The 13,946-nt window shown below is 36.8% G+C and overlaps 1 protein-coding gene across 3 annotated transcripts in view; it reads left to right on the top strand.

Moving 5' to 3' along the window:
* Prkg1 (protein kinase cGMP-dependent 1) overlaps positions 1 to 13,946 on the top strand; it is a 1,217,686-nt gene that overhangs the window by 558,939 nt on the left and 644,801 nt on the right. The window lies entirely within an intron of this gene.

Genomic DNA, 13,946 nt, shown 5'->3' on the forward strand with positions numbered 1-13,946 from the left:
ATAAATGATAACCAGGTCCTCTTTGACTCATTCCAACAGGCATTTTAGAGATATTTTGATTTAATGAATGTAAAATAGAAGTGCTTATTAAAAGTTTTTCACCATAACAAGTTCTCATACCCTTTTCTGCTAATGACACCCTGCCCATGCTCCCGTGGCTTTGACTTGTTCTGCACCAGCTACTCCCTTCAGCCTCCTGACCCCTGTCAGCTCGTTGTTCTTCATCAGTAATCATGGGGTGGGAAGATATGGGAGACGACACAAATTACCTTCAGAAACCTTTGATTTAACGGAGCCAGCCTACAGAAGGGCACATTTCTGAGTAGACACTGAGCATTTCCTCCTACTGAGCTATTTTGTGCACTTCCCCTTAACTCTTGCCTGAAAATCCTTGTGCAGTAGACTGAATAGAAGCTTGAGCATAAAGGGAAAGTTCTTAGGTGCTTTCCAGTTGGAAAAAAAAATGTAACAAAAGGTCTGATGTGCCCAATGTTGTCTATGGACAGTATTAGTGTTTCATGTGGACAAACTGATTTTATCCCAACAATTCTCCTTATGAATAAGATTATTATGACTCTTGATTTTAAATAAGTTTTGGAGAAGTTAAGTGCCCAGTAAAACATCTGAAGTGTACTTCACATATCCAAGTCATAAGCAAATACAGTCTATGTCCTGTTAATTAAACACAAACCATGAATAAATGAGACTTTTAAAATCTTTAATGCATGTGCTTACATGGTCACCATGCCGTCACTCTGTCATATGTATTTCTACAGGTAGTCCTTAGAAGTCAATCTGGATGGAGACCACTTCATTTTATGATTTTTTTTTCTAATTCTGTGATGAAAACTAAAAAGAGAAGTACATATCAAACTTGTCTTCTGTGAACCACTGTGTCTTTCTGTAAATGTCACTTTCATTTCCTCAGATGGAGGGATGAGATGAGAGCCTTATTCACACAGCTTGGGCTGAGCCCAGAGTGTTTCTCTGTTATAACTATTCCTAACCCTTCCCCTAGAAGCTTCTAGCCACCAAACAATCTAATCTTCCAAGCTAACTGATTCAATCCAACTTCTCTTGGCTTCTTACTGAATTGGTCTGCTTGGCCTCATACTAACTTTGGCAATATGTTGTAATCTTCTACCTCCTTCTCATTCTCTAGCTTGTTCTGTCTTCACCTGTATCTAGCTTGTTCTCTCTGCTACCTGGCTTTGTTAAAACTCTCTCAACACACACACACACACACACACACACACACACACACACACACACACTACCTCTCTCGCTGCACTGCTCTTAAGTAGTCTCCTTCCTCTGCTATTTTCCTGAGAGTTGGGTGTATCCTGTCTCTAACTCATTCTGTCAAATCTTTCTCTGATTCATCGCATTGTCTGTCCTGCAATTAGACGTCACTTTCAAACGTGGCTGCTTTCTTCTACAAACTAAACTTACCTCCATTGTTAGGGATTAAAGGTGTGTCTGTTTTCCAGTCAGATCATATTGTCATCAGAGCATGTCTATGTTCCAGGTGTATCACATAGACCTAGTAAGTTTATGGATGTGATCCTTTGCCAGAGCATCCCAGTTGCTGGATTAAAATTCCTCTACAACTTTTTGTGAATTTTTACGTCTATACAGCCTCATTGGGCCTATTGCCATATCTTTCATTAAAAAGACTATATAATTAATTGTTAGGCTACATAATTGTCTCATTTCCGACAGACACCAATATTTCTAAAACAAAAACAAACAACAACAAAAACTTTGTAGAGGGCAGCACAACTAAAAGAAGCTGTCAACAATTGTATAGAATTTCCACATGATTACCCCAGATCATTATTATCTGAGGTCTCAGTTATTGTGGTCATCCCTGTTGTAAGTGGACATAAAAAAACATAGAAAAGCTACACTCATATTAGAGAACCATTTCTTATTTCCATAAATGAGTGGAGACAGAAAAAAAACAAGGATGTCTTGGCACTTAAGCGCATTCTTTAAAGCAAAGTTGAAGCAATGACTACCCCTGAAAAGAATCTTTTTATGAGTCTAGGTGCCTATTCATATCTCTCCTTTGAGGAGCTATGCAACAAGTTCTTCTTAATCATTAGGGGTAATAAGCTAACAACTGCTCCCTCATCACTCAAACTATTTTTAAGATCGAGTCATAGAATCAGCAGTTGTTTTCTTTGTGATTTCATTTCAATGGTGAAGTCTTAAATTCAGTTATTTTTCTATTGGTACATATACTCAAAATTACTAGGTATCTTTTCCCTACACAAGTTTACAGTGGGTCATAGAGTTTTTATTTACTTGTATGTACTGCCAAACACTATTGAAAAGATTTGTGTAACCAATCTACAAAACAATTCTACTAAAATTAGGAAAAACAATGTATCTGGTTTCTCCACTCATTCTGCATAGTACTTGAAGTGTTAGACAGCAACAGAAGAGAAGGAGGTAAAAGAGACATGAAAGAGAAATGAGGATGTCAAAGTGATCCTGTACAAGAGCCCCTTGAAATAAAAATGTCCTACCCAGAATGATCTTCGTTGATAAAGGTCAACAGTCTACTTGAAACTGAACTTCACCTGTATTTGAATTGAGCATCTTTTATTCTATATTACAGTGAAGCAATGGATGATTGTACCTTCATCTGAATTGGTAACAAATTTGCCCTTGTGAAAGTATGTGACTTAATAGCATCTGAAGAGCTGTTCTTTGTTACTTTGATAAGAGCCAGTTCTTTTCCAATGAAGTAGGCCTTACTTGATACAAAGCACTTCCTGGATAAATGATTAATAGAAACATGTACAGGATTTTTGTACCTTAGAAGAATTTGGAATAAGAAGCTTAAATATTAGGCAGAAGCATAATAACAATAACGCCTTTGATTCTAGTTATTGCATTGTTAAGAAGTGTAACAATGTCTTCTTTCAACAATTATATTCATGCCATTGTGGTTATGCTTTTCATTTTCATTTGTATGGACTCATGGGTCTCTCTAGAGTTAGATTTTACTATATTCTTAAATTATCAAAAAAAAAAAACCCCAACAACCTGTATTCTCAATGTGAGCAGAAAAAAATCAATGAGCAGTTGTAAGAAAGAAGACATTGTAATCATTTCATACTTTCCAAACCAGAATAATATTTAAAAACTGGTTTCCTTCTTTTCAAAAGAGTCTGTCTCCTACCTCTAAATTAACACAGCAGAGAGGTTTGGCATCATGATGCCATTTACCATAATAAAAGCTACTTAATGAAGCTTACAAATACTGCTTAAAAACTCAGTGGTTTGACTATTGTGTTTGTGTCCTTGATCTATAGATAATCCTTAAAGCTTTTATTAAGATATATTATAGTTAGTGTTTGTATCTCACCAAATAATTTGATTTTTCTTTGAAGCATTATGTATATATACTATAACATCTAATAATTGACAGTAATATCAAATTCCATTAAAATATATATATATATGTGTGTGTGTGTATATACATATATGTGTGTGTGTATATCCAAAATGATCCTTTCATTTGTTTTCTGACTAACTGAGCTATTTTCTTAATAAATGATTGATGAAGGAGGACTTAGCCCACAGCTACCTCTGGGGAGGTGGTTGTGGATTATATAAGAGAGTAGGCTGAGCAAGCCATAGAAAACAAGCCAGTAAGGATTATTTCGTCATTTTCTCTGTGTTAGTTTCTGCTTCCAGGTTCCTGTTTCAAGTTCCTGCCCTGACTCCTCTAACCCATGGGCTCTAACTTGTAAGATGAAATTAACCTTTTTTTCCCCTCCAGTAGTTGGTTTTGGTCATATGTTTATCACAGTAACATAAAGAAGACTAAGAAAGACTATTTCTCAATGTGTCTTGAGGAGTATCTCTTCATTTGCAGCAACATTTTAGCAACAAATTTCTATTGGCTTGTTATTTAATATATTATCAGATTTTAATAGAAAATCTTGAGGTTCTGGGGAGAAACCTGCAATGTCTTTTCCATTATCAGCTGTTCTGAGACCCAAACTGTTTACTTGGAACTACCACATTCTTCCTTCTGGCATTTTCCAGTGACCTAATTAAGCTGCCTTTGTTTGCCTGTAGGAATGTCATTTTCTTGCAATGTGCCCTGTCTGAAAGATGAAGTGTCACATTATCTTAAGGTTAGTGTGATGAGGCTAGGGTTATATTTTCTCATGTCACAGGGCCGAATTGACATTTTCATAGAAAACGTAACATTTCTATCTTTCTGATAAGGAAGTGGCGCCATGACCAAGGCCCTTTCAGAGGAGTTTTTCATAAACTACAATACAGATGAAGGAAATGCCCTGGGACCACTGCTTTTGTCCACTCTCATCACTCATTTATGTCACTGTCACAGTATTCATTTGCCAACCATGGCCTAATCATTTGAAGTTAAGTTTGTGTTTACTCATCACAAGAAAATTATGTCAACTCCAATAACATTTTGTTTCTTCCCTGTGTATCTTCAGATCAGCCCAAATCCCGTGAGTACCTATGATGACTAGGTCTCTATTGAGACCTAAGGAAATACTTAGAAAATACAGTTGTTCTTTTATTGAGTATGAATATATAAAAGCATTGCTTCTAGAATCCTTCCCCCATTGCAGCATCGCTGCCATGCCCAGGTGGTGTTTTCTGTCTAGTTAAACTGGAGGAAAGCGCAGGCTCAGTATTAAAGAAACCACTCTGCAAACAAGGTTTTAGCTGATGCAATGCTTTGTGTTTTCTTTTACTGTTGTCCACCTTGAAGTTTGCTTTCCTGTAAATACTTCAGTAAATCATTTATAACTAGTACGAGTGGCAAGAGTCCCTTCTGAGATGTGTGTTTACTACCTGAGATGACCTGATTAGTTAGGAGAATTTCCTCTCTATTTACACACTTAGGAATACAGATCTGATAGATGCAGAATTTACACACTTAGGAATACCGATCTGATAGATGCAGAATTCCAGTAAAATGAAAAGGTTGTTATTATCCTCAGCTCCTTCTATTTCAATTTCATAATGTGACTTTTGGGGAGTTAAACAGAATGTCTTACCAGATTAGCAAAGCCTGCTTCGAGTAGCCCTGTGTTCTTCCTTCTTCTTGAACTTCATGTTGTCTGTGAGTTGTATCTTGGGTATGGCGAGCTTCTGGGCTAATATCCACTTATCAGTGAGTGCATACCATGTGTGTTCTTTTGTGATTGGGTTACCTCACTCAGAATGATATTTTCTAGTTCCATCCATTTGCCTAAGAATTTCATGAATTCATTGTTTTTAATAGCTGCATAGTACTCCATGAAGGAAGCGCTCTTAAGAGGATTTTTAATGATTTAATGATTTTTAGTGGGCATTTATTAATTATCAAATGTACCAAATTCATGAGTATGAATGAATGGCACAATTTTTTACCAGTGTGTAGTTTTGCAGGTCATACCCACTAACACTAACACTCTCCAGCTACCATCTCTACCTTTTTGTCTTCTTTTGAGACCATCTCACACTGCAGCAAAGGCTAACCTCAAACTTCCCAAGATAACTTAAAACGCATACCAATTCTTCTATCTATGTAGCCCAGACTAGCTTAAAACTCACACCAATCCTTCTATGCTGAGTTTCTCCAGTGCTTGGTTTATAGTCTTATGCCCGGCACATCTGACTCTCTTTTCATTTTAAAGTGGATTCTCAGTGAGGATTACAGCTGCCATCACTATTAATAATTAATCACAAACTCAGACAGCCATGTTATGGATACACTTACCTTACAGCCAAGCTATATTTAACATGGACAGTTCTATGTATAATGATACAAAGGTTATTTCATGAGCCTCATATGTGTATGTCTTCCATGGAATTGGCTGTAAAGATCATTTGTGAGGGAAATTCAATTTCATTTTTATACTTGTTATTTATTGAAACCATAGGAAATTCTTCTTGAGATTACAGCATTGACTTGTGCTGTGCACTGAAGTTTACATCTGCTCGTTATCTGGAACTGGCAATGTTATGCAAGCATTTGACGAAGAATGTAGTTCACTCATCCATCAGGAGGTGTAATTTTTAAGAATCTGTTCATAAGCAAGTTTTAAGTGAAACATTATGCTTATGTCTGTGGAGAATGTTTTGAACAGGAAATCTTCTATTTATTTTGACAGATAAATATTTACTATATGCTGATGCTCTATATGCCAGTGGTTTAGAAATTTTTAAACGGTGATATGATATGTGAGATCCACTGATATATTTATTTAGGACCCCTTCTATCACTGAAAAATGAATGAATGAGTGAGATTCTTATAAATGAGGGACATTCTTCTTATAAGTGAGTGGGACTCTTATAAATATATCACTAATACTTCTTTCTCACATTTGGTAGTAAAATATCCCAATGTGTTCTTACTTTCCTCTAGGAGAAAACTGACCAGAGTCACATCTTTGAATCACTTTTTTGATTGTATCTTGCTACCAGCTGTCAGTTAATCATTCTGTTTTATCTTCCTTGGTCTTAAGTGACCAATTTCTTTTTTTTTCTTTATTAGCAAAGGAGAAATAAATCTTTGAGTATGTTAATACTGTAGACTCAGTTGAAAATGCAGCTTACAATACATCTTTCTTTACTAAGGAAGCAACTTGCAGACATGGAGTCTCCATCATCACTAAGGTAACGGTGCTACTCTCTGTAGCTCGAGTGATGTTTGCATCAAGGAATTATCACAGAAACTCTCAAATAAATCTAAATCATTTAGAATTCAGAATTTTCCCCACTGTAGTCCAGTAAGTAATATGTAATCTTAGGTTCCTGAGAAATTTTAAGTGGATCTTTTCTACATATTATTTTTTTATTTACATTTTGGTCTTTTATTGAGTAATAAGAACATCATTAACTTTGTATTAAGTCATCATGCCCCAATACAGGGGAATGCCAGGGCCAAAAGAATGGGAATGGGTGGGTAGGGAAGTGGGGGCGGGGGGGGGGGTATGGGGGACTTTTGGGATAGAATTGGAAATGTAATTGAGGAAAATACATAATAAAAAAAAAGATCTTAAGCTTTGCACAAGGAATGGGTATTTTTGCTTTAGAAATAAATAAATAGCTCTAAAAAAAAGAAATTTTAAGTGGATCTTTTCTACATGTTATTTTTTTATTTACATTTTGGTCTTTTATTGAGTAATAAGAACATCATTAACTTTGTATTAAGTCATCGAAAGGGGGTATGTTGGTTTTCCTGCACTTCATAGAATTCTGTGTCCTATATATTATCTGTCCTATATTTTTTCATCTCCTTACCAAAGGAGGACACCTCCAGGTAACTGCTTCTCGCTATCAGTAGCAAGACTTTAATTCTCAATGTTGTTCCATGCAGATAACAATAGTAGCACATAGTAAGGTCACAAGAATAAGTAAGTTTTGTATTTAAGAAAATCACCTGGAAATTGCTTTTTCAAATCAAATCAACCCTCCCAAGTTTATTAGGAGCATATTCCTCTAGCCCACAAGAAATCATATGAAATGACAATTAATTTTCACACACTCTAGGTCATCAATTAGAAATGGACATGAAATGTTAAGTTTCCTGTGGCCCATGCTCTTTTGAAATCAAATCTCTTTTTCCTCTGCCTTGAAAACCTTAGTTTGGTGATAGGTCATTATTTATTTACATCGGAGTCTCTCCTGCAGTGTTTCTGCTATGGACACCTAAGTCTCCTTGTTATGCCTCCTGTCAGTAGACCCTACTGACCTAAGATGCTGGAAAATACAATTTAGCTTCTTCTAAAAATCACTTGATGTTTCATTGGATTAAATGTACTATGAGAAGTACTTGGCTAGACCAAGCCGGTTATGGGTATAAAGTAACATGTGAAGATGGTATAATTAACTTAATTAGTTTTTTTAATCTTACTTCATTTTTTGAAGGCATGTTTAATTAATATGACAGCAGATTACTTAGTCCCTAATTGCATCTGAACTTTGCTCAAGGCTGGCCATTGTGTTGACTGGTTTTAAAGTCTTATTGCCACCTCCTAATCTATTCTCACTGGGATTTTTTTTTCCTTAATAATTTAGGAGCTATAAGAGAAGAAGGCATAATAGATGATAAAAGCTACTGCTCCATCCATTAGACTGCAGATAAAACCTCCTGTAATTCTGCTGTGACAGAGCTGTTCAACAATGACCTCTAGGGCCAGGAAATTAATCACTACATTTGGTAGGGAAGAATGATGTAGGTGGTTTCCATGATCCCATGTACCAACTAGCTAAACTAGATAGGTTGGTTAGAAAGGAATCAGCTAGTTGAGTATCAGATAACCAGCTGCAACATAAACAGGTTTTAATCACTATCATTTGTCTACATTTTTTTAATTAGCCTCCTAAGCAAGAATCCTATGCACCAACTGTTGACTTCCCCATCTGTTCCTCAAAAGACAAGAAGTGACCTTTTGAAAATTTCAAATTCAACTGTGGCACTCCCTTCTTAAGACCCTTATTTGGCTTTCTCTGCTTTTCTAGGGGAAAATCTCAAACTCCCTAAGATTCAGCGCATTCTTTCACGCTGTATTTGTAGGTGCACAGATTTCACTTGTCTGCAGTTGGAGAGGCACTTCCTACTCCAATTCACATGGCTCCACATCTGGAGCCAGCTGACACTCAGACTCCAGACTCACCTCCTGCCCCAGTTCTCAAATTGTATTCTCCTCTTCTAAGTAATTTGTTCTTTCCAAAAGCCAACTTCCTTTTCAGTTTGGAATGAGTATCTAATAATTTCCCTTCCCAAATAGACTCTCTTCTACTCTGCTTCCCTAACTAATTGCTGATTTTTTTTTCATCCAGTAAATTCAAAATCCAACTCAGTCTCTTCCAGAAGCCTTCTGAGAGGCAGCACTTTGGTCTTTCCTCAGCAGCCCAGAAGCACCTGTTCAATTGTTCTTGCACGGTTGTGTTCTTGGTTTAGTTACACTTCTGCCTTCAATAGATTGCCAACATTTGAAATAACAATGATGGTTTTATTCATCAACGAACTCGAGATTTCCCAACCATCCCTAAGATACATATACTGAATATCCTAGAACAAAGACTCTTTCAATCTGTGAGTGACAAGCTCTGTCTTCAACCCAAGGCTGTGACAACACCTTACCATATTAGCTTTGGTATACTCTTAAATAACTGGAAGGTTTGGTGGTTTTCTTAGCTTTCATGGTGCTGCTGTGGTAATCACCATGACCAATAGCAACTTGGGGATAAAAAGATTTATTCCAGCTTATGATTTATAGTTGATTGTGAAAGGAAGACAACCAGGAGGTTTAGGCAGGAACCCAGAGGCAGAAATTGAAAAAGGCACAATGGAGAAATGCTGCTTACTGGCTTGTTCTTTCTAGATTGTTCAGTTTGTTTTATTATACACGCCAGGACAGCCCACAATGAGCTGGCCCTCCCATATAAATCATTAATAGAGAAAAATGCTCAATGGTCTTACCTACAGATCCATCCTATGGAGGCATTTTCTCGTTTGATGTTCCTTCTTCTTAGATGACTGTACCTTGTATCATGTTGAAAAAAAACAAAACTAACCAACTCATTGGTTCTCCTCAGATGTAACAAGAGTGATCCTAGCCTAGGTGGGTATTATAACTGCTAAGGGAAGTCTAAAAGCCCCTTGAGCATCCAAAGAAAATAATTATGGAAAGCCTGGATGACCGTACTGTATGGTTACACATATTTTTTTTTCTTCAGTGGTGCCATTTATTCATGTTTATATTTTTGAGAGAATGGTAGGGGGGAAATAAACTGAAATTTATAAAACTTCCCTTTTTTTACTCTTTTTTTCTGAATTTCCTAAAATGTTTTTGCTATTGAAGTACACGAGGGCTGTCACAGTTTCCGAAGCTTTATAGCTCTGCCGTTCCCAGTGCAGATGGGAGAGTATTCCCTTACTATCAGAACAGCAGCAATTTCAGACCAAAGCTCACTAATCAAATTGATTAGCTGCCCTTGGAAGTAACTTTCTGGAAAAGAACACATTCCCTTTTTTTAACTACTTTTGGCATTATCTATTTTTCAGCATTGAGCAGAGTGAAATTTTATTGCTTAGGGACGTTCACTTCACTTGGGAAAGCAAACTTGAGAAAAAGAAAACTAGGGACTGTCTTTATTGAAGAAAAAGTGGAAGAATAAACCTGTTAAGAAAAAAATAGCTTTAACTATCTTCTATAGCAGAAAGTCAAGTTAAATATCTGGAGAAAGGCTATAGTATCCATAATCTTATAGAACTCAGTCTCTGAAGGATCTATATTATATCGGGTTCTAATCTTAGCATGTAGAGATATAACAGAGGCTTGATTCTAAGTGAAGCTTCTGTAAGCACTCAGCTTGTCCCCTTTTCCACTAGGTAAGGTAGCTATTGAGAAAAGGGACTATAGACATTAGAAAGCTAGGTGCATTAATAATTTATTCTAGTTCTTCACTTGATGACTTGCTGGGCAAGGAGAAAATGGACAACTTTGCTTCTTTGAGTCTGTTTATTTCATAACCAAAGAAGCACACTATCTATTGCCTCATATATCCTAGTTATGACCTTTTCTGATCATAATTAGTCCTAGTTTTTATACACTTAGAGACCATTTTATCTGACCTTGGTCAAAATGGAAATGCCCCAAACTGGAAGAAAGAAATAGAAGTGAATAGAAAACATGAAGACGTAAAGGGGGTATGGAGGGAGAGAGAGAGAGGAAGAGGGGCAAAGGGGGCAAGAGGCAGAAGGAAAACTACAGTTAGGGAAGGGAAAGTTTTAAAAACTAAGCTTTGGAGAATTTTCAGATTACCAACCCTTACAATAAAGCAGCTATTTCTACTAATGTGAACGATTAATATTGTCTTCCCATCATGCACAAATCAGCTTAGTTTATTAGTGGCAAAATTATCATTCAGGTGTATGGGAAATAGAGTTGTCTTCTGATAAGAATAAAATTTGAAAGGTCTATTCTAAGGCTTATTTATTATATATACTTTCATATGATTTTTATAAATATTATAAAATGCTTATTGTGAAATTATAACACTTCATATGATATACTTTTTAAAGACAATAATGTTGCTGACAAGTATGAAATAAGCCTAAATATTCAGTTATATTGACATTTAACTTTAAATATCTCACATATATCATATGAACAGATTTTTTTCTTTCACCTTCTCTCGCTCTCTCTCCTCCACCAGATGATACTGCCCACCTAAAATCAGTCCTTACTCTCTGATTCTTCCATGAACCCCCTTCTTTTGGCCCTGCCCTATCATTGTTAGCCACTGTAGCTCTTAAGCTGAGAATGCTATCATTGCTATGGTATTACAAATAGGAGATGCTTCAAGTATCGATAACTAAATGTAACTTCCTATGGCCCACAGTAGACACCAGAGTTTTGTGCTGATGGGTCTTTTTCCCTGGCACAAGGCCTCTCATATGAATATTTCTGTTCAGTTGATACTGCCATGTCTCGATAAATTTTGAGTAGTGAGTGAAAGGGGCTTGGAGCTTTGATTTGTTCCAGAAGACCTGAAAAATACTCGTGAAGTTGTTTATGAGTTATGTACTTTACTGTCACAGGCTCTTGGAACTCAAGTCCTGCTCTTCGACTGGCTGTGTGACATGAGCAAGACACATGTGCATCTTGAACCTTAGAGATCTCATGGAAGGAAAGGATCATAAGTGCATGTGAGCCTTCGCCTTGCTGTATGAAGGACATTTTTGCTTTCCTCCAGAAATATGAATAACATGCTCTGGGTCTACCTAAGTGACCAGTGTAGAGCTATAACCCCTCAATATGTAGCTGTAACCTTGGGCCATGCATAAGCCTCAGCTTTTGATGGAGAATCCATAAACACAGGTTTTAACAAGGATTCTGGATGATGTGAAGGGCTAACAATGCTTTGGAAACTTCCTGAAAGGCTTGTGTCCAATTTTAAAATAAAAACCAATGAGAAATTGATTTGAATATATGGTTTCAGTTTCTGACCATGCTTTCCCCTTTGTCTTCTCCGTGTTTCCTTGTGTTCTGTACATTCTCGTTGAATGAAATGTATCCTGATGCAGACATACTTGGAGCATTAGAAACTCTTGCTCTTTTTCAGAGCTGAGGACCGAACCCAGGGCCTTGTGCTTGCTAGGCAAGAGCTCTACCACTGAACTAAATCCCCAGCCCCAAAACGCTTGCTTCTTGCTTTCTTAACATTTGAATAAAAATTATCAAGACCAACCCTGAAGGTTTATTTGGGTTCTAATTTAATCATTTCCAACAATATAAGATAATTTGGAAGCTGAGGCATTAACAAAATAAAGAGTTTTTTATGTCCAAACTATGTAAATGTTTAAAGAAATTTTACCAAAATACATCAAGTCCTGGCCAAATTGTGGTTACAGAAAAGAGCTAATCGTGACAAAAAGAAAGACAAAAGCAAAAATGTTCTCTTTGAATAAGAAGGTTTTGTGATCTAATGAGGATCTTTCTGAGTTTGAAAAACGTATTTTCATTCATTTATTCATATTTCAAGAAGTAACATTATATCAACATGACTTCCATGATGACCACAGTAGTGGTTTCTGTGCTGACCAGATCCACATTGCTCACTCCATCCTACAGGGTGTGTATGTGGCAATACTAAACACAAGACCAGCCTTGCTAACTGCTCAGTAAAATAAGAGCACGTGTAGGCTCAATTAGTTATAAAAATTATTAGTGGTTAATGCAAATGGATTAATGACAGAATTGTGTGTGTGTTCGCGTTCCTCTGTGTGTGTGTGTGTGTGTGTGTGTGTGTGTTGGTTTACTTGTTTTTAAAGCAAACACTATTGAGATCTGAAACAATAACTAGGTGAGCCAGAAAAGAATCAGTAAAGAAAGCCACAGTGATGGAGTAGTTTCCTAAGCTGCCCTCGAGACAAGCAGGTAGATAAGAATCTTGACACTCTTCAGCGTTAGACTTCTGACAGATCAGTGAAGTGAAGGTGCGAAGAGAGCAGAGGAACACAGAGAAGGGGAAAACCCCATATACACAAGGGATGTGCCCTCTGTGTGCTCTAACAGGAAACAGCATTATCAACCAGGGCACAGAAGAAAACTGGCTCCATTGATCCCCCACCCCCACCCCCGGCTCCCCCTATCGCTCACTAATGCACCAGAGGATGTAAATAATGCATACAGCCCATTGCATTAGAGACAATCGTCTCCTTATTGCATGCATAAGTCAAAAGGCATGATTAGTGCATTAGAGACAGAGGCTCAATTCCAGATTGCATAGTCTCTTTGCGTAATGAATTTCACAAATAGGAAACTTGAGTGCCTAAGCAACCAAACAAGACTATGTCTTTGTAGTTTGCCTCATGGAACACCTTCCTTTGTACCATAAAATTTAAAGAGGTAGTTTATGAAACAAATAAAAGCTTTCTGGGAGAAACTATCACTAAGTAGAGAAAACACACAAAGTTGTAATGGCAGAATATTGCACTGTTCTTTGTGATGAAATGAGAAATAAAACTTCTATCTCTTTTTCACTATAGGCAAGGCAGTTCTGAACAAGCTAATGTTGCATGCTCTCTGTGATTGCCTCTGTTGTATCTTCTATCGCATCATCATGCATTTATATATGATCTCCAGGATGTTTATTCACAGATATCTTTTTAAGTATTAAATCGGTATGTATTGATTATATTAATAATAGCTTTCATTATGGCATTTTTCATACATGCATATAAGGTACATTTACCATATTCATTTCCTGCTGACTTCTTGCCTTCCCTCCTACTCCTGATCTCCTTCATCATCTCTTCTAGTACCTGTCAGCTTTTATATCTTTTTTTTTTAATGTGACTCAATGAGTTTTCTTAGGGAGGCTTCCATAAGCATAAGTGAGAGAGTTTTGACAGGAGCAGGGACAACTCACTAGTGGCTACTCTGCT

Source organism: Mus caroli, unplaced genomic scaffold (genome assembly GCF_978045245.1).
Source record: "Mus caroli unplaced genomic scaffold, Mus_caroli_1 scaffold_20, whole genome shotgun sequence".
Lineage (NCBI taxonomy): Eukaryota > Metazoa > Chordata > Mammalia > Rodentia > Muridae > Mus > Mus caroli.